The following is a 19399-nucleotide window of genomic DNA, read 5'->3' as shown; positions in this document are numbered from 1 at the left end:
AAGGGTGATAGAAAGTACTTGATCTAGAAGTTTTCAGGATTTTGGTGGTGTCTGGATATGGTGGTCTCTGCCACTTTGATTTCTTCGACATCCATCTTTTTTTTTCAAGGCTTTTTCTACCTTTTTCTGTGAGGAGTTCTCATTCTTTCTTAATAGTTTTGTAATCAAAAGTTCTTCTCAAAATATCAAAATGTCAAAAGATATTCTCAGCAAGTGTGCAAACAATTCACTCTTTGTAATATTAATCTTTAGGTCTCTAAGAATCATTTACTGCTGCTTCTTTGTTAATGTCTACCTTTTTTGCCTGTGGCATTTCTAGTTTGTTAAAGATCTTGGGCAGCCTTTATTTTCTGCTGTTCACCTCGTGTAATCGCTTTTCCAGACCTTTTATCCGTGCCTTTTCTGCCTAATCTCTCTGACTTCAAAATTTGCCACTTTGCTGCAGTCTCTCACCAGCTGGTGCTGTTTTGCATCACAACCTGGGCATGCTGTGGTACCGTTGCCTCCCACTTACATGGATTTCGTTGCATGTTCACATCTGCCTTCATAAATGACCATTTCAGCTGCTCAAAAAGACAGGAAATGGATGGAGAGAAATCGTGAACAAAAGCTTGCTTTAGTTAACTGTTTCTTTTTACAGAGGGGAGAAGCGATGTGTATTTCTGTAGCAATACCTACAGTTTGTCCTAATGCTGCTTGGCTTTGAAAAACATACTTAAAAAAGCTTTCAGCCCATATGTAAACCTTGACAGAATGGGAAAGCCATCTACGTATCTGGAGTCAGAATTGGCTTGCATACTGCAGTAATATCTGAGAAGTTCTTTCTTGCTACCTTGAGCTAGCTGTCGCTTTTGGAGTTGTGACTAATCTAATTTCTTGCTTCACAACCTGGTTTAGGGGAAGAACTGGCTTGGCTTGTGCCATGGAGCAATGTTAGCAGTCTGAGAAGGATGTTTTGGAGAGGGTAAGGAAGACTTCACCACGGATCACTTCATAGTAAGCAGTAAGAAGAATGCATGCGAATGAGCAGAGAGGACAAAAGGAATTGTCACAGGATGAGTTTCAAGGAGGGAGATGCAAAATGACATGGAGATCTCTGGAGAATACCACTGTGAAGGAATTCTAAGAAAAAAAACCCACACCGCCTCTGGAAGTGGAAGAGAAGTGCCAAAGTGCCACTTGTAGGTGAATAAAATGCATTTAACTATACCTTTAGATTAAGTAATAGAGTGCCCGGCAAATCAGTCTGGAGACCATGGGTGCCAGCACTGTCCAGGGTTGAAGTTATAATGGGATATAAATGTAGTGTGGGTGTTCTGACATTCTTCCCCCAGGGGGTATTAAGTGGCTACTGCTCCTACCTGGCAGTTTTACAGCTCTGCTGGCAGCTCAGTGCAATTTATGTAATCATGCCTGCTCCTGTGAATCAGAAGACCTTGGGTGGTTTTATGCAGTTCTTACACTTAACCTAGAGGATAAAGTAAAGAATCCTATCAGGTTTAGTTATTACAGTTCTCACCAGGAGCCCTACCTCCTAAAGTAAGCCTGCTTTTACTAGAGGAAAAAGAAAAGAACCACTTAGGGCCTAGTATAGGAAATAAAACTGTTTTCAAATCCGTGCTCTTGTTGTCGTACAAAGGGATTCAGTCCCATGTCAGTAGAGTTGTTGCATGTTGGATCTGGTGTTGGAGTTCTCTTAGTGTGTCACTGAATCTGTTCTGCTTTGAACAAACCAGTTATCTGTTTGCTTGACTGAAAACTGTTTGATTCTACAGTCTGGAGATCAGGGTATGTGTTAGTCACCTGAGAAAGTGAGGTTCAAGACCTGCTTCCAAGTGACCAGAAAATCTGATTTGAAAAACCCTGGTGTTCTTTTACAGGTTTAGCAGTGCAGTCATTTTCCCCTGTACATCTTTTTTTCTTAAATTTGTTGTTAAAATAAAGTCTTCAGAGATTGATCTTGCCTCTTGGAATTCTCAAGAGAATTGATATATAAATTCTGTAATGAAGATGAAGACTTGTCCTCAGGTGCACGGAAAATCATTCTGTTAAACAGCCACTACAGATAAGACTTACAGGGGCAAAGGTAAGGAATTTGTTCATGTGGTCACGTATTTGTTTTAGACTGTTGAGGTAACCTATGATTTCCTGAGGATAGCACAAAGACTAGTGCTATTCAAATGTTGCAGTAATCTGAAGAACAATAAACTTTATCTTTCCACATGTTTAATTAACTGTATTCCCTTCGTAGTGTAATCCTACTAGACTAGAAGCAAATGGACAATGCTTTTGCTTTCTGCTTTAGAAATGAGTGGCATTTGTGATGTCCCCTGTGGCAGCTAATCTATGCTAGGTTCAGTGCTCCAGTTACTTAACGTTCAGAATATTGAAATGCAGAAGGAGGATGGAAGGTGTCTTCCATCTGTGGCTTCCAGGTAGTGTATGTTAATCTTGAGGTGATGTTATTTTGATCAGCAGCATGAAAAACAACATGCTATTTGCCCCAATTTCTAGTTACTTTGTTTTTCTAAGAAGTATTATTAGAGCAGGAAGATGAACTAGTGAGTAAAGCAGATGAGAGTTCTAGATCTTTTTTTGGTGGTATCTAGAAGTGAGTCTCTCTAAGTTAGTTTATTAAATAATATTTAGAACATGTTTTCAATCTATGGTAATCCCTTGAGAGAGATAACATGGAATGCATATGGTCTTATTAGGAAACTATTTAAGAAACTAATATTTAAAAACAACCCATTTATAACCTATGACCAAATTATTGTTTGTTCATCTCTTGCCTTAAGATACTGTGCAGTTCTGTGCACTGAAACAATTTCTCTGCTTTGTTCTGCAGAGGGTTATAATTTCTTTAGTTCTCTTTCATGGTTGGTGATCACTGAAATTTTGGAGAATTGTAATAGATATGTTAAGAGTGGTATGAATGGGAGTGTCTGGGAGTTGGAGGTATCAGAAGGAGCAACAGCAGCAGAAGGGCTATAAGAATGGCACGTGTTGAAGTCACCTAGATTAGCAGGTCATCAAAATCCTGACATGTGTCTGTGTGCAGGTGGTCAGGATGCGAAGGACCTGAGCAAATGAGCAAATCTTGATCGCTGTTGGAGGCAGGACAAAATGGACAGACTGATTATTGACAGTTCATAAAGGGTACAAAAAGGCCTACCCAAAACAAGCACATGGTTGCCAGCCTAAGAGGAGCGCAGAGTGGTAAGAACTCAATAGCTGGTGTCCCTTTTTCTGTGTATTGTCACAAGGAGTCCTAGACAGACCTCCTGGATTCAATAGTCTTGGCACCTGAATTTTGCACAGACTGCTTGGTCACACACATCCAGGTGCTTGTGAGTATGTGGATATGAGGGTGAGAGTGAATGAAATCAGTCTTGTTTTAAAATGAAATCGGCTTATCTTCTTACACTGCCTGGCTTTACGGTTTGCTATGTTGCTGCTGCAGTGCTGATTCCATCTATCCTTTGCCATTACTATGTATGTAGCCAGGTATTTTTTTAAAGATTGAAAGGATGGACCCAGTCTAAAGAGAGCATGAAGGGAAAATGGAGAGCAAGAACGGGATGCAAAGATTTTTAACAGTGTATCTGATGAGATAATTTTGGAAGAGTTAAAACACTAGTCCAGAGTTTAGGGGTATGTTGATTTCTGTCATATCTATTAATCATCTAAATTCCACCTTTGATTATCCCTTTAAAAGGTCACTGGAGGCCCTTAGCTATAATCAAAAGCAAAATTTTTAGTTACATTCCTACTGTATTTATGGCAACAGTAAAGTCAGACCTACTTCTTGTCTGATTTCTCAGCAGAACTTATGACAGAGATTGGACATATTGTGGTCATGCAGGGTCAATGATATCATGACTTAGAATAAATGGATAAAAGGAGTTCCTCGTATTCAATATCAATGTCCAGACTACAGTATAAAAAGATACAAACCAGCAGAGCTGAGTGCTTCATATGAATTTAAAAAGACCTTGATCTTCCTAAAAGGGCGCCCTGCAAATAACAAATGACTAAGGCTTTCAGTTTCCCAGCTACATGTTTCACTTCTACCTATGTTCTAAGTTGAAGCTCCCTGCTTAGTAGATAAGTCTCAGTGTTGATCTCTGCCTTCTAATAAAAGCAGCCACTAATCTGAAATCAGATGTGACTATATAACTGGGCTTTCACTTTTCAGTTACTTTGCACCCAGATAACTATTCCTTACTAATTTTGAGTATTATTTCAACTGCAGGGATATCTACAATGCTACATGTACTGCACTCCCAAATGAAAATAAATGGTTTGAACCTCAGAGATTCACATTGCTGGTGATCCATAAGTACATGGCTAATTACAGTGTGTATCGGTTTCTTCCCTTTTTCCATCTATTAAATTTTAAAATACTTTAAAAAATAGAATTAAAGGGGGGTTTTTTGATGTGACGAATCACTGCAACTGGCAGAAGTATTGAAATGATGCCATGTCATATAACATGTGTTAACCTTTTATAAAGATGCAGTCTATATTTTGGAGTTTGAAGTTACTGAAGGTTGAGAGAAAATAGGATCTGATTTAAATCAAGAGATCTCATGGAAGAAAGACACTCTGAGAGTTGGTTTGAGTTGTTTTTCAGGGAGACAATAGATTGAGTTGACTAAAGTGTAAGGAATTTCAAAGAAATTGCGGCTGGAGGAGAGTGAAGAGACACTCTGTCTTCTCTTTCGTGTCTTCCCAGTTTATTTTATCTGTGTAGATTGCTGGTAATTCTCTGACCTGGAGCTTGATTGCTCAGTACTGAGTGAGGGAACCTTATCTGTCATGGTCAAGTATGTTTACTGGCACAATCTCAACTCTAGCCAAAGTCCTGTGCCACCCTGTCCTTAACCCAGATAAACTGATCCAGGGTCAGCCTTTGGTTCTGAAGTCCTGGGCGAAGGAGATCTCCCAACAAGGGGAGGGTGCTTCTCTCCTCTTCTCCCTCCTATCTTAATACTGACAGCTACAAAACCAAAGCTTAGAAGATGTCAGTGAAACATCCTCATCGGATTAATTTCTTAACATTAACATCAGCAGAAGTCTGCAAGTCTTTACAGTCAATAAGAGTCAAAGAGGAGTAGTAAACAGATACAAGAAAAAAGTTTACAATTTCTTGAAATAAAGTGGATTAACAAAAGCACCAATTCCCTGTTTTGTAGAACAAAGAAAGTTTCATCAGGAACTGATTGCAAAAGCTGCCCCTTACCCAAGTGAGGCTGTGCCAAAGTCTCTAGGTGTGTTGGAACTGGGTTGTCTCAAAGTAAAGCAAGGTAGAACTTCAAAACGAGTGCATCCCTGTAAATTACAGTTTGGGGGCGGAAGGGGGAGTGGGTCCTGCAGTGAAATTTACACCTTTTGTTTTCCCACAGTGTTTATTGACTTTTTTCTGTTTCTGTGTTAGAGATAGAGACTTTGAGATTTAAGGTTCTATAACAGACCCAAACTTTCCTTTTAGTTTTTTGTCTTGTGTTAGAGATTATATATGCTTTTTGTTCTTTAATGTCCCTCAGACATGCTGACGTGCTCATGACAACAGCACATGTGGCTCGGTTATTGCTGCATTGAATTGGTAATTTGAGTTGAACTTTACTTTCTAGAACAGGATTGTCTAATCTGTAGTGAGCCATTTTCAGTAAAACACCAGCAAGGTTAATTCAGTGTGCTGTGGCTGCATTCCCTTTCTACTATGCAAAGTATTGTATATAGGAAGACTAGTTCTCAGTGCAGTCATCTGGCTGGAAGTGTCATTATGTGCATGTCAGGTCATCTTATGTTCTAAGTTGTGCAAGGTGAAATCTATTTTAAATGAACAACCTGTATTCTTCAGTCAGTATTTCTCTTGTTCATCTGCTGTTCACCATATAGTGTGATCTTAAGCTGTGTGTCATGGGTGGGACTTTGCTGCAGCTGTGGCTAAACTGCTGTCCTCTGCCCTGCAGCTCCAAAGCTGTGCTAGTGACAGCCTGAACTCACAAGGGGGCTCTTGTATCCTCAGACAATTAATGAGTGTAATATTTTGAACATGTGAGAAACTGTAGGTCACTCATAGTAAATGAAATGGCCCACTTGCATACATCTGCAAATGCTTTTAACAGAAATCTGTCTTCACTGTTCTTGATTCTCTCTCGGGCTGGGATCTTTCCACAACTTGAGACTGGACAGATACTTCTCTTTCTGCACACTTTGTGCCTTGGGGAGATAGCCGAAGTTTGTGTTCAGGTGATGGCATTTTAAAACAAGCCATTGAGTTGACATCAGAGAAAGGTTTAAATCTGGAAACTATACTTGCCTCCCTTACACAGGGCTTAAAGGAGAAAGTGCAAATTCAGACTGAATCAGCTTGACTTCTGCAAAATCAGCACTTGATGGGTATTCTGCAAGGTGCTGACTCATGCCCTGATTTGAGTATTTCCAGTTATGACTATTTTTTCTTGCCTTTGGGTGTCATGTGGTTTTGAATATCTTAGGATACGTGGAAGTACAGAATGAGAGCAGCTTAACTTTATGGAGCTGTTCTGTGAATGTTTGGGAGGCAAGTTGGTGAGGGTTTGTTTTTTTGGTGAGGGTTTTGGTGTTTGTTTTTTTTAAACTCAAATAACTTATTGTTGGCCATTATAGTTTCATTTGTGATCTAGGTCTATGGATTTTAGCATGTGTGTTTTATCAGGTAATTTCATTACTACATTTCCAAATCTAATATGAAGAAGGCAAACAGGTTCGAAGCTCTTAACAATGCTTAAAAGGGATTGGGGGGGCATTTTATAGCAAAATGCTGTGACTCAGAAATTAAGTATTACTGGGCTGCAGCAACAGTCGAACAAGAGACTTCTAGGTGCTGCACAGAACACTCCTGGTGTTTTAAGGGGATAGCATTTTTCCGAGTCCTCATTAAAGCATGGGCATATGTTTGCCTTGGTAACTATATTCTTTTTCCAAGCCCTGAATTATTGCCCTCTTGTTTGTTACCATCGTTCTGGGATGGATTTTGTGACTGCTCCTTAGCTGACCTATTGTGAAGTCAGTGTTGCCTATACCACTTTCTATACAGCATAAGCTGATCCAGGTGTCTTTGCTCACAAGAACTTTTCTGCTGCTTATGCTTGAAGAGTAGTAGTAAACATGCAGGGAAGACAACCTCTTTGCTCAATTTAGATTCACAAGAGGATACCAGACTTGGCAGCAAAATAAAGATTCATCATGATATTATGTCACTGGCGTGTCAATGCTGGGAAGTGATGTCAGTTGAGGTTGTTTTCTGAAGCTCCCTCTCCCAAGAGAATTTTGTTTTAAATTCAATCTCTTTGCCAAATAGTTTGAGTTACTAGCATTGTGTGTCAGCTACAGCAGTATCTGAAAATACCATCACTGCGACAAATTGTGGTCAGAAAGTACTACTACCTGTTTTGGAGGGTGAGAAACAACTGTGGCAGGACATGGATCATGCCACACAAGACCTTCCTTGTCTTTTATTCTTCCAACTGTTGCTTTGATACAGCAGACTTCTACAGTGAAAGTCTGCTTCTCAAGCCAACTCTTAATATGAGGTCAGAATTTGCCTTTTCTAAGGGCCTGGGATTTGCCCGTAGGGAAACAGCAGCAGTGGAAATCCTGTACTGGTTTCCGTGGACAGGGCACTGGGCTGCTGTTTTCCAGCCTCATTTTTGGAGATTGCTTCCACTGTGTCTATCATAACCTTATTTAATCCTAATGCAAATTTCATTGTTATTTACCGTAATGTTGTAAATACCACACATCATTATTGTTAATGCTTTAGATAATGGCCTGTGATATTTTGTTTGTTTGTTTTAGAAAAGGACGATGTCTCATTCACTTAAAATGTCGGTACTCCTCCAACATATCTACAAGCCCTCTGAAAATGTGGGGCTGACACAAGGTACTGTAGCTCCATGATGGTTGGAGTTTTGTTTTCAGATGTGAGAGAAAGTATGTCATAGGTAGCCAGCAAAAATTTCGGGCACGGACTTTGAAAAAATATTGTGTTGCAGACAGCTGTGTAAGCTGCATAGGTGACACTTGTTTCAAATTTGTTCTCTAGTTCTGCAGAAAATGGAGAAAATGTCATGTGGCAAAAATAAGTCAACAGTATATTTGTAATCTAATAGGTTACTTAGTTAACTTAAACTTTGGGTTACAGGTAAAGCTCAGTTCTGATATTTTTTGTCTGCATGCTTCATACTCATGTTCTCCAGTTATAACTCATCTAACAGTAAGGACTTGTGTCCTTGACAAAACTCTTTAGTTTAATGCTTAATTTTAAACACTTGCAGTTCTATAATAGATGATTTTGAAGGAGCTGGTTGGTAACGTGAGGGAGGTTGCATTTGTGTTTTCAAAGGACTTCCTATTTAATCAGAATCGAGGGTTATTTTAAGTATAATTATTTTCAGAATCTTGTTTTCTTAGTTTATGGAAGTATTTTAAATAAAATGTCAAATATTTGATAGTGACAGTTAGACTAAATGGGGGGTGCGGGAGACATCTTTTTCATTCTAGTAGGCTTTCCAAGTGTTATTTTAAAGCATTTTTCCAGAGTTGAGAAATTCTCTAAAAATAGTTTTGTTTTGTCAAAGCAGGAAATAATTTGAAAGGGTTGAGAAGAATAGATAAGTGAGAACATCCATGAGAAGTGAGAGTACAAAGTTTGTCTTCCTACGCAGACGTTATCTACATTATGGTGAAAGAGTTTTTGTTCCAAGTGTTGCGATCCTCCTAGTGTCTTTCATTTCTCCATCACAATACCTGATTATGGGATTGCCTTTAGACATTTACTGCAGTAAATACGTAAGGGAGGCATTATTTCTGTTGTTACACATTGCTGGAAGTTGTTTCTTTGGGTGGAAATTAACTAACATTTCCTCGGTAATGTTTGGACAGATATTCATAGTTTCAAATAACTCAAAATCATTTAGCTAACAGAAGAAAAACTTCTTACCAGAAGAACTTGATTCTTTCCTAGACGCTTGCAGCAAGGAATGTTACAGATCCCTGAACACACTATTTGAGTTGCATACTCACTGCACTCTTGACATGACTCGTGTTGCAGAGGCTGCCTTGAGAATGAAATTAGTAAGCAAAGTCCGTATCAAACATATGCCAGACAAAGGGTCAGACACAAGGTGTGGTACATACCATTTCATGTTTTCTACATATCCCCATAATCTTTAACGGTGGAGTGTTTTTCGGAACGGGAGTTTTCTGGGTGCTTTTGATGGAGGGGAAAGTATTTGGTAGGTACTGGCTGAGAGGCTGTTTCTACTAGCATGAGTGGGGTATAAGAAGGTCCAGAGTTGGGAGTGGATAAAGAATCCCAAAGGGTCAATCATCAGTAATTTGGGCAGAACATGGAGAGTGGGAGGTGAGTGTGGGAGGAAATGGGAGAGATGTAAGTGGAGACAATACTGGGCAAAGCTGATGATATGAGACCTTGTGACTTGAAAATGGGAGCCAGCAGAAGCTTCTGGAGCACCCCATTTGACAGATGCTAAAGGACATTGTGTCAGAACAATTTGGTTCCGGTATGGAGTGTACCCAGAGAGCTGCTACTTTTTCTGGTTGATGTTCACATGTAAAAATGACAATTAAAAAAAGAAAGGGAAGAGGGGGTGGGGGAAGAAAAAAGGCTGTAAGTAATTTTCTTTAGCAGACTTCCATCAAGTAGGAGGCCCAAACACATTGCTGTTCTTATCAATGCTGATACAATTAGGTCAGCAATTCTGCAGATTTTATTTATCTAACGGAATGTGTCAGCCCTTGCCAAGGTGCACCATTTGCTGTATAGGAGTGGTAGGCATATTAAAGGAGTATAAAGTTGCCCTGCATCTAAAAATAGAAGTTTCTGGCAGAAAGAAAATTGAAATCTGCGTCATACATTTTTATTTTAAGGAAATTAACTGTAAATCAGATCTGGACGTAAGAAAGGATTTGTCTTAAATAGAAACACAGTGTTTGTATTTGAAGGAGTGTATCTGTAAATCATATCTGGATAATGAAAGGTTTATTTTCAAAGTGTTGTAGGCAAATGCTGATAATACTAATGCAATGTCAAATGTGTAATGCCTCTTTCTTTAAAATCTAATTGAAGTTTCTTTATCTGGGAAAACATGAATCAAAATAGAGCACACCTTTTTGATGTCTCCCAATACATGCCCAGTACTGTTTCTGCACGCTGATAAGGCTATCTGTCATCCACTTAGCTCTGGGTAACTCAAAAGGTTCACATAGGCAGGTGAAGCTGTGCTTTAAAAAGCCCTGTGCTGCATCACTTAAAAAAGAAAATCTAGACGGTTGTCCTTGTTGTAGTATATGCAGTGACTTAACATAGTCTTGCTTTGTGCTAATCCATTAAATGCCTAATGTCCAAGTTAAATGCCTAAGTTAAGTTCCTTTAAAAATGTGGACCAGTGTGTATGATTCCACAAAGAAGATACGGCATAGTTGTGGATGTGTTTGGATTTATAAAAATAAGCTACTGGCTGGTGAGTGCCTGTGTACACAACTCTCATTCAGTAGCACATGAGAGGTAGCTACTGTGCAGTGATAGTGGGGTCGCTGGCGCTATGTGATAAAGAGCAGCTTTTGTGGAAAGGCTTGTGTGCTGTAAATCCACACCCTACCTTAGCTTACGGCAACTCATTTAGCTAGTCATGTCTTCATATCTTTCTATCAAGTAGAGTTGTTTTTGGTAAAAGAACAACCTGAACCTTTTTAATATAATTATAATGAGCGAACAGAAAGTATGTGCAGAAAAAATGCTCAGGTTTCATTGGATGATGTAACTCTGCATTGGTTCTAGTTATTCCTGGGTTCACCAGGACTAACTGGATATTTTGTTTGTCTGTGAGAGGTTTTGCACACCAGGCAGGTAGCTTGGAAAGTCTAGGCTTCGGTCAGGAAAGTTTTCCTGAGAATGGGACTGAAGCATTTGGGCATATGTTCCTATTGTTATGAGCACATCTGAAATGTGTGTGGACCTCATGCATGCTAACGACAGATTGGTGTAGGTTTTGGTGAAAGGCATGATTTTTATTTTTACTACCCCTGGATAAAAAAATTGCTGGCCTTCAACCTGCTTGCTGCAGTCACTGCACATGTTATAGGGTTGGTCTGTGTATACAGAGTGGCCGTTTATCCAGGATTTCTAGATACTTGGTAGCCCCATTGGAGCAGCAACTACCTAACGTCCAGAAAACACAGAGAAATGGCAAAAAAAAACACCCCAACCTAGAGGAGAAGAGGGTCTGTGTGGAAAAAAAACTGCAGTAGTTTGGTGGTACTGCATCCTGGCTGCTGGATAATTTGCATGGTTTAGTACACAATGTACTGCAATTATTTTAAAGGTTCAGGTGTCTTGCACCTTCATTACTTCTGAAAGCCAAACTTTAATTTTGTACCAGGGGACAGAAACCATGGAAAGCTTTTGATGCTGTCCTTTTTCCTTTGTCATTTTTGCTTCACCTGGAAACATTATTTGTGACTTAAGATTTCTGATTAAACCCGTACTTCCCCATTTCTGACTAATAGTATTGTGATGCTAAAGGAATATTACCGTGCCTTCTTGCCTAGTCCTTCGGCTGTTAGACCCAGCTAGGAATAGAGCTCGGACTGTTAAGAGTGTGAGAGCCCAACAGGAGAAGACAGAAGCATTTTTCTCTTTGAGTAGACAAAGCTGTTCAAGCAGAAGATGTGAGATCCACTCTTTCGTATGAAACAGGAGAGGGGGGGAAAAGGAGGAATTATATTGTGACATTTGATTTCAGAAACCTTCTGTGGGTTTGCTGTGCTACTGGGGAGACTAGGAGCTGGGGGAGAATGTGGCTGGAGTGAATATGGGCCGTAAGAAGCCAGCTCTACTCATTACTTTTATTACTTATGTATTTTGACTACACAAAATTTCTTTTTTCCCCCTCTGTTCAACCTACGCTTTTTCAGTCTACCTTCAGTATGTATATTTACTAACCTGTGTTAAAAGGGATCTCTTTGCTAGTAACTGCTTAAAAGTCAGTTTCTAAGAATATTTCACCTATTCAAATTGTTTGCAATAAGATGCAGAAAATGAGAACACAGATTAGGTGGAACTGTTTTTAAAGTAAATGAGTGGAAAATATTTACAAGCTTCATTGTTCTCTGACTGTAAATGCTGCTATTGAATTCCTGTTTGTTTTCATCTTAAGTAAACATTTATTTCTGGGAGCCTTCAAGCAGTGTTTTTCTTTATATCAGATGCGCACTTCAAATGCCAGTGTCTTTTGCTTAATGACCTGCCAGAGGCCTCGTTAGGCTTTCTTTGACCTAATCATTATGTTTGGGAGTCTTCTGATATGAAGATGTGAAGGTCAGCCAGTGTCAGTAATCTTGCCCCATGCTTTGACTGGAATTCATCCTCAAACTGCTTTGGGGAAGTGTACTTTGCTTACTGTTAACTTAATTTGGCTTATTTAAATCTGTACTGTCTCCATTTGTGCAGTCTGAAATGCTGAGATAAGCACTGGTCAGGTGCAAAGAGAGAGAGAGAAGACAGTTTTACTGCTGTAGAATTCCTGCTGTGCTGTGGCTCTTCATCTCATCGCCTTACGTTACTGCTCTAGCTGGAAGAATAAAGCACCCTTCAGCTGCATCTCTTTGCTGCCCCAAAAAATAAAGACTGGAAAAATAATGCTGGACTCATTCTGCCACCCTTTCCTGCCAGGATTAGTGGATAGAGTGTACTGAGAGGTAGGTTGGACCAAAACAAATGGGAAACTGGTAGCTAAATATTGGTTACACAGCTGACCCATCACTCAATACCTGAACACCACTGGAATTTGGGCTTAATGTATCAACTCATCCAGTACAAATCTCTGTGGTAAAATGTGATGTTTGGGGTGGATTAACGATTCCCTCTGTTAGAAATTCCTAAATTTAAAATATGAGCAGCCTTACCATTATTAGGAAATACAGGCTAACTGCCAGAACTCTTTCTGGTGGAAGGATTTGATTGTCCATAATTCTAATAGCTTTAGCTGTTTTAAGGAATTTTAACATCTCTCTTAATTGCTTTTTAAACTTTTTACGTTACTGTATTCATTTAGTAATTCTATATTATATATTCTATATAAATATATTTCTAAATAAGGTAATTAAAGAAGCTTTTTCTGCCTTTCCTGATCAAAACAATAGGGGACCTCAGCCCCATTGTAGGGCTTGTTTTGAAAATATTTAATAATTATAGGATGAATGAACGATTTGTATTGCTTATTTATGATGCCTCATCTGGATTTGCCCTTGCCTGTGAAGCTTCATTTGGACCTAAATTAATTAGATGATTTTAATTAGAGGAAGGCCTTTGATTTGAGAGCAGGAAAGCATGTTTGCATGGAGGCTACACCCTTTTCTTTATCTGACAGCATCCTTGAATATTAGCAGCATGTAATAATTAGGTGTGTCAGGTTATGAGTTGATTCATCTTCTTTAAGTGGTCCCAGAGGAAGAGGTGGAGGACAGCTTTTTCTCCAGAGGAGGCTGCAGACACTGAGATACGTGATGTTTCTTGATTGAGTATCCTTAATTCCTGATACTTCCTTAGAATACGTAACCACTAATACTTAAGTTCTTGAGCTCTGCAACATTCCTGAAGTGCAGACACAAAGGTAGCAAAAGCTGCTGAAGTAAAAGGTAGGAGAATGAGCAGAAACACAGCATGTACGTGAAAGTGATGTAGCCCATGTTGGGGAAGCAGACTAAAATTTGTTCATTTTATAGTGGTAAAACCAAAATCTTCAGCATGCCAGTCAGCACAGCATTTGCATCCCTTCTGCATGTTTTGTATAGTTTTTGTGATTCAGCAAGTGTGTACTCTTAGTCTCTCCTGTAACTGATAAAAGTAACCAGTGCCCTTTTGAATATGGAGCCCCAAACACCACAAGCTTTACAAGTTGTTTGTTCTAGAGGTGATTTTTCCGAGTTCCTAAGCACTGTTGATCCAGCGTTGAATTCATGATAGAAGCTAACAGTGGTCTTTAGCTCTGATTTTGGATTGGAATCCAGCTACATGTGGGGGCAAGTACGTCCTGAAAAGACGTTACTATTAATTATAAAGCAGACTCAAAGTCAAGTACTTGGTTCCCTAGATTCTGTAATAGCATCTGGAAGTGGCTAACGCTTCTTAGGGTGTTCTAGCAACTTTCTGGTACGTGTCAAATAAATAGTCCAAGCACAAAACTTTGTTCAGATTCCTGTGTCTAGGCTAATGCTCCATGGTCTTCTCCTTATACCTAATTTGATTTCAGCAATTCTGGTACCAGAGAAAGAGTAGGGGCCTCAGGTGTGTAGAAGGGATGATGGCAAGGTCTTGCCTGCAAGCTAGAAGAGTTTTGTTTCTGAAGAAGAGGGTGCTGCAAACAGGAGAAGAATGAACAGATAAGAGGGTGGTGGTTTTTTTCCCTGTTCTGTTTTCTGGCTCTTCTGGGGAGGAAGCAACTATGTGTTATCCTATATTTTGAGGTCTCAGTCTGAATGAACGTGACTGGAGTGAGGGATGTCACAGGAAGGAATCTGAATTAGGAATTTGTGCTACTAATTTCTATTTGTTCTTACAAGGAATCTGCTGCTGGAAATGTACATCCTAACCCAGCTGTTTCCCTTGAAGGATAATTTTTTTTTTAATAGTTTACTGTAAAAACTTTCACAATATTGCTGTAATTTAATAAATAAAGGTTTGAAAACTTCATCACTGGAAGAAGATAGTTAAACATGGAGAAATTCATGGATAATGTTACTGATGTTTTGAACCTGTAACTGCTGTGAGATGAGCAAATAGTGTAGGATGAAGCCATGTATTTAGGTTAGCAGAATTTTTGCCTTTAAATTAGAAGATCAGACCTCAGAACAGAAGGTAAGTCCAATAACATGTTCTATGTGAGGTCAGAGTTCAGTCTTCAGATAATTCAGTGTGATGATAAGGTGTAGGCATTAGTTAACAGTCATAAAGTAGAGATAGGGTGTCATCTAGGGAGTTTTTTCCTGCTCACAAAGCAAAACCAGTAACTTGTTTATCTTATTTTTAAGATGTTAATCCCAAACACAATAAGGGAACACTGAAAGCTGACATAGGATTAAGCTTTATCAATATTAAGGCCACTTATACTGAGAAGAGGGTACTAAAGGAAAACTAAAATTGTAATGCTAATTGTAAAATTGATGGAGGGAGGGGAAGATGAGACCCAACCTTCCCTCCTCCTCTGAATTTCGTTAGGAAATTTCAGAACTTGGCCCACACCTGGCTGACGTGTTGGTGCTGTAAAACTTGTGTCCCCAGCTCCAGTTAATAGGATACATCTGGGCACTTACAGGCAAGGGAGGGAAAACATCTTGGAAGGAGTGTCCAGCTAAATATCAGCTGGCTCGTGTTCTACACTTGTGATTATTTTGTTTTCAGTCTCCTAGCCTCACCTGAAATCTTCTAAAAAGCTTTTCTTTGTTTTGTCTTTAGGATCATTTGGCACGGTAGGGGACAAGAACTCTCAGGGTGATGTCAACAAACTCTGGAAGGTGCAGATCTGGAAAAAATAAAAGATGTATTGAGACGCTCCTGTGAGAGGGCCATGGTCAGGTGAGCATGGGGAACACAAGACCTGAAGCGGTTTTAGATCACAGCACAGAGGACAACACTGCGGTAGACCAAAAATGAGTGCCTCTCCTGCAAGGGACAGACAGGAGAGTAACTCTCCACTGCTCTGGGGGAAACCTTAAACCACCACCTAAGGGCCTTTGTACAAGGAAAGGCATTCTAAATATTGGGGTAAGTCGGGGAGGGACAGGAAAGTCCATGAAGATAATGTAGGAAATACAACTTGCATTTTTACAGGGCATCCTGAAATAATGAATACCTTCTTTGAGAGGAGTGCACGATCCTCATCTGGTTTTGGCATAAACGTATCAGTGCAGATTAGTGAGTAAATACTATTTTATGGTTGCTGTAGGTTCAGTTTGTTTTTGTCCTTCCTGAAAGATAACAATCTGGACGTGCAGCTATCAAGCTGTCTTTCACAAAGAATACTTGCAGATGTATATGTAAGCATACATGTAGCAAAAAGAATTTGTTTTGCGTCCAAAAAAAATAAATCACTTTGTTGTCGATACGGTTCCTATTTGCCTGCCAGATATAAGTTCTATATCCCAAGGATAAAAGGAAAAAGCTCCTCACATTGTCATTGTGTGGCCTTAAAAAAGGCAATTTTTTCCCCCTAAATGCAAGTAAAATGGTTTCTTCTGCAAGTGAAACAGTTTTCTATAATACTTGCTCTCTCTTCCAATAAATAAGAGTTATTGGAATACAGGTCTACGGTCAGTTGATACATTCAAAGGGGTCAGTCTTCATTGCTGATCTAAACTGATTTGAGAATTGGCTGTCACTGTGGTGTAGCCCTGTCCTCCTTCCCCTGCACTGGCTGTTTTTACTCTGTAGCTGAATGTCCATAGCTGCTGGTGGCCAGACCAGAAAGACAAGCAACAAATTAATCAAGCTAATATCTGGTTTCAGATGATCTCTTCTGAGCTCAACTTCATCTTTGTTAATAAACAGTGATTTAGAAGTGCTTTCCTACTCTTAACAGTATTCATTACCACACTAATGAAATTAATAAATGGATGTGAATAATTACACTTTTCTGTAATTCAAATATTTTTATAATACTGAAATAATGAGAAAAAAATGTACTTTGCAGAGGTCAATTGTCTGCCATTATCTCTCATGACAAACCAACTTCTGAAATATACTTAATGAGTTATACAGCTTCCTTAACCAGGCTAGATGAATCATTAGATAATACTAATGTCTTTTGTTTGAAATTTTTCCAGTTCTGTGTTCTCACTTGCTGTAATAAGCATTCATATAATAAACAGTATTATACTTAGGTTAAAAACACTACTCGGACTCAAAAATCAGAAGGGGATGTGCAAAATCCCTTTGTTTCCTGTAACAGAGCTGTAACTGCTTCTGGGCTAGGTGGTGGTTAATAACATGATACGAACTCCTAACTCCTGCAGGCACTCCCATTCTAAGCAAGTGTGCTGCTGTTTAAAATAGGAAGTAGCACTGTAGCTTAGACACAGTGAAAGGCTGAAAAGGCTCCTAAGCACTGGATTGGCATCCCAGGGGTTGAAGAAAAGCGTGTACTTGGTGGCACAGACTTAATTGCTCTTTCATCTCCTCCCTTTCTCCAAGCTGGCTATGTCTCTCCCCACCTCTCCAATCTGAGCCTGACCTAGCTCTGTTCCTGGTGCACCCTGGTTGCTTGATCATCTCTGCTCTTTTTAGGTATCTTCTACCAATCTCCTACTCTGGCCAGTCCCAGATGTTCCCCTGAGCTCACTATGGAAATCACTACTCAAGCTCTTTGAACTTCCTATCTGCAAACCTCTCCCCCATTCTCAGACAGAACTCATCTTTCTGGGGTGCCCTTGTTCTGTCCCCCAGCAGTGTCCCAATGCCTTTTTCCAATTTTGTTTGTTTAGCTGGTTCTATTGCTCCTAACTGTCCGTTTTGCTAATCTTTCCCTCCTTCTCAAGTATAACTTCTTTCTGCAGTCTCCCCCTCCATTCAAAGCCTTCCTGTTTCCCAGCTCTCTCACACGCTTTACTAGCCTTGCCAGCACTCCTCAGATCTTGCTCATCCTAGACAATTCATTAATTTCCAAACCCTGATCTCCTTACCTAGCCAGCCCTGATGACCAGCTATGACTGCAACTCCTCACTATTAGATAATTGATTCTTGCCGGACTCTAATCTGTTTCCTCTCCCAGCTTGTTGTTTCTACACGCTTTTGTTCAGGTGAAATGGCACTCCTTGTCCCGGTGGTGGGCAAGTGTCACCGAGGCCACCACAGGCATAGGAGGCCAGGCTTCCCTGCTCCTAGCTGCAGTGCTGTCCACCTGCTGTTGCTCTGGACACTTTGGGCTGGTGTGCGCTTTGTAATGCTGGAGTGCAGAGTCTAGAGCTGTGCTGAGATGGAGCCAGGTCAGATGGCTTTGTTTAAAGCCCATTACTTTTTATTGTTTATTTATTGTTGAGATTTTCAAGAGTTTTTGTGTAGTTCTGCTCTTTTGGGGAGTGCTTATGCTTACTGTAAGCATAGCAATACTGTCTTTTATTGCAGACTGTACATGTTCTATCAAGCTTCAAAAATAGGTTAAATTGGATTTAAACATGACAATGAAAGGCCAGGCAAAATGTCTACTGACAACTGCAACACCTGTTTCAGAAAGGCCAGGATTTGTGTCACCATGGTCATAGCTTTTTATTCCCATGCTCTGAACACTTGAAGCGTGGCACAGTGCAGTTCTCTCTGTAGGTAGCTTGTGGATACACTTCTCAAGGAATTAACTGAAAACATAAAAAGCCTGTAGCAAGTACTCAGAGGTCAAAAGGCAGCCATGTAAGCCTGTGTAAAATTTATGCTGCTTCTTGTTTACTTATAAGTCTTTGTTATATAGCATACCATTTCTCAAATAATACACTGTCGGGTCGCGTTGTTTCCCTCAGCTTTCTGGGGAGTTGGACTCAATGATCTTTATAGGTCCCTTCCAACTCAAGATACTGTATGAGTCTATGAAATTGAAGCGCATCTTGTAAGACAACATGAATGGATTCAGTTCTGTAGTAGCTCTTGCTTGATTAATTTTTTATGCTATATTTGGAGTTTTAGGGAAGTTACACACAAAACCATCATCAAAACATTAGGGAAACTAACACAAGACACCTTCTTTATTTTGTGAATGAGTCTAACGTTAAAAAAACCCAGACATCATAAGACCTTCTCTACCCTTAGCACTTCAGTGCCATGGTGGCATGGAAATTGTAGCTGTTACTTGTTTGCACTTGAGATTCTAGGAGGAATTTTTGAAGGTGAAGAGAAAGAAACCCAGGTCAGAGACCTGTACTATGCTAATAGAAAGTGAAGGAGAGTGGCAGAGGATGCAGAAAGGCGAACGCCTTTTATCAGAACTGTAAGAGAATTAAAAGAAAAAGCAGAAGGCTGGCAGTGAAGCAAAAGGAAGGTAACATACTAAGCAGAAGAGTGCAAGGGCCTGTGTCAAAGGAAGGTGGGGATGCAGCAGCTAGGCTGAGGTCATTGCAAACTTTGGCAAGACAGGTTTCATGAAATTAAATATTGCATTACATCTGAAAGTCACGTAGCATGAGATAGGGTGTGGCCCAATACCTTTTGTTTAGTAAGTATAGACATAACAGCAACAAGTTTGAGAAATCCTGCTTCTGGAGTAGCCAGCCTTTCACAAACCTGGGGCTGCAGTACTGGCGGTGTGGGACTCCCTTCACACATCCTTTGCCTGCTCTCCTGTCGCAG

General features: G+C 39.8%; 2 long non-coding RNA genes across 5 annotated transcripts in view; both read left to right on the top strand.

Moving 5' to 3' along the window:
• Positions 1-193: 193 nt before the first annotated feature.
• Positions 194-3213, top strand: LOC129737227 (uncharacterized). The gene is made up of 3 exons (XR_008734809.1): positions 194-1181; positions 1881-2086; positions 3062-3213. It is a non-coding gene; the product is annotated as an uncharacterized LOC129737227 (long non-coding RNA).
• A 1984-nt stretch (positions 3214-5197) lies between these two features.
• LOC129734785 (uncharacterized) overlaps positions 5198-19399 on the top strand; it is a 32638-nt gene continuing 18436 nt past the window's right edge. For all 4 annotated transcript variants that reach the window (XR_008730396.1, XR_008730398.1, XR_008730395.1 and 1 more), the window contains exons 1-3: positions 5198-5273; positions 12524-12771; positions 15527-15646. This is a non-coding gene — a long non-coding RNA (uncharacterized LOC129734785). The remainder of the gene's footprint in view (positions 5274-12523; positions 12772-15526; positions 15647-19399) is intronic.

The sequence above is a fragment of the Falco cherrug genome, chromosome 1 (assembly GCF_023634085.1).
Source record: "Falco cherrug isolate bFalChe1 chromosome 1, bFalChe1.pri, whole genome shotgun sequence".
NCBI classification, from domain to species: domain Eukaryota; kingdom Metazoa; phylum Chordata; class Aves; order Falconiformes; family Falconidae; genus Falco; species Falco cherrug.
This window is presented reverse-complemented; position numbering and strand designations above follow the sequence as displayed.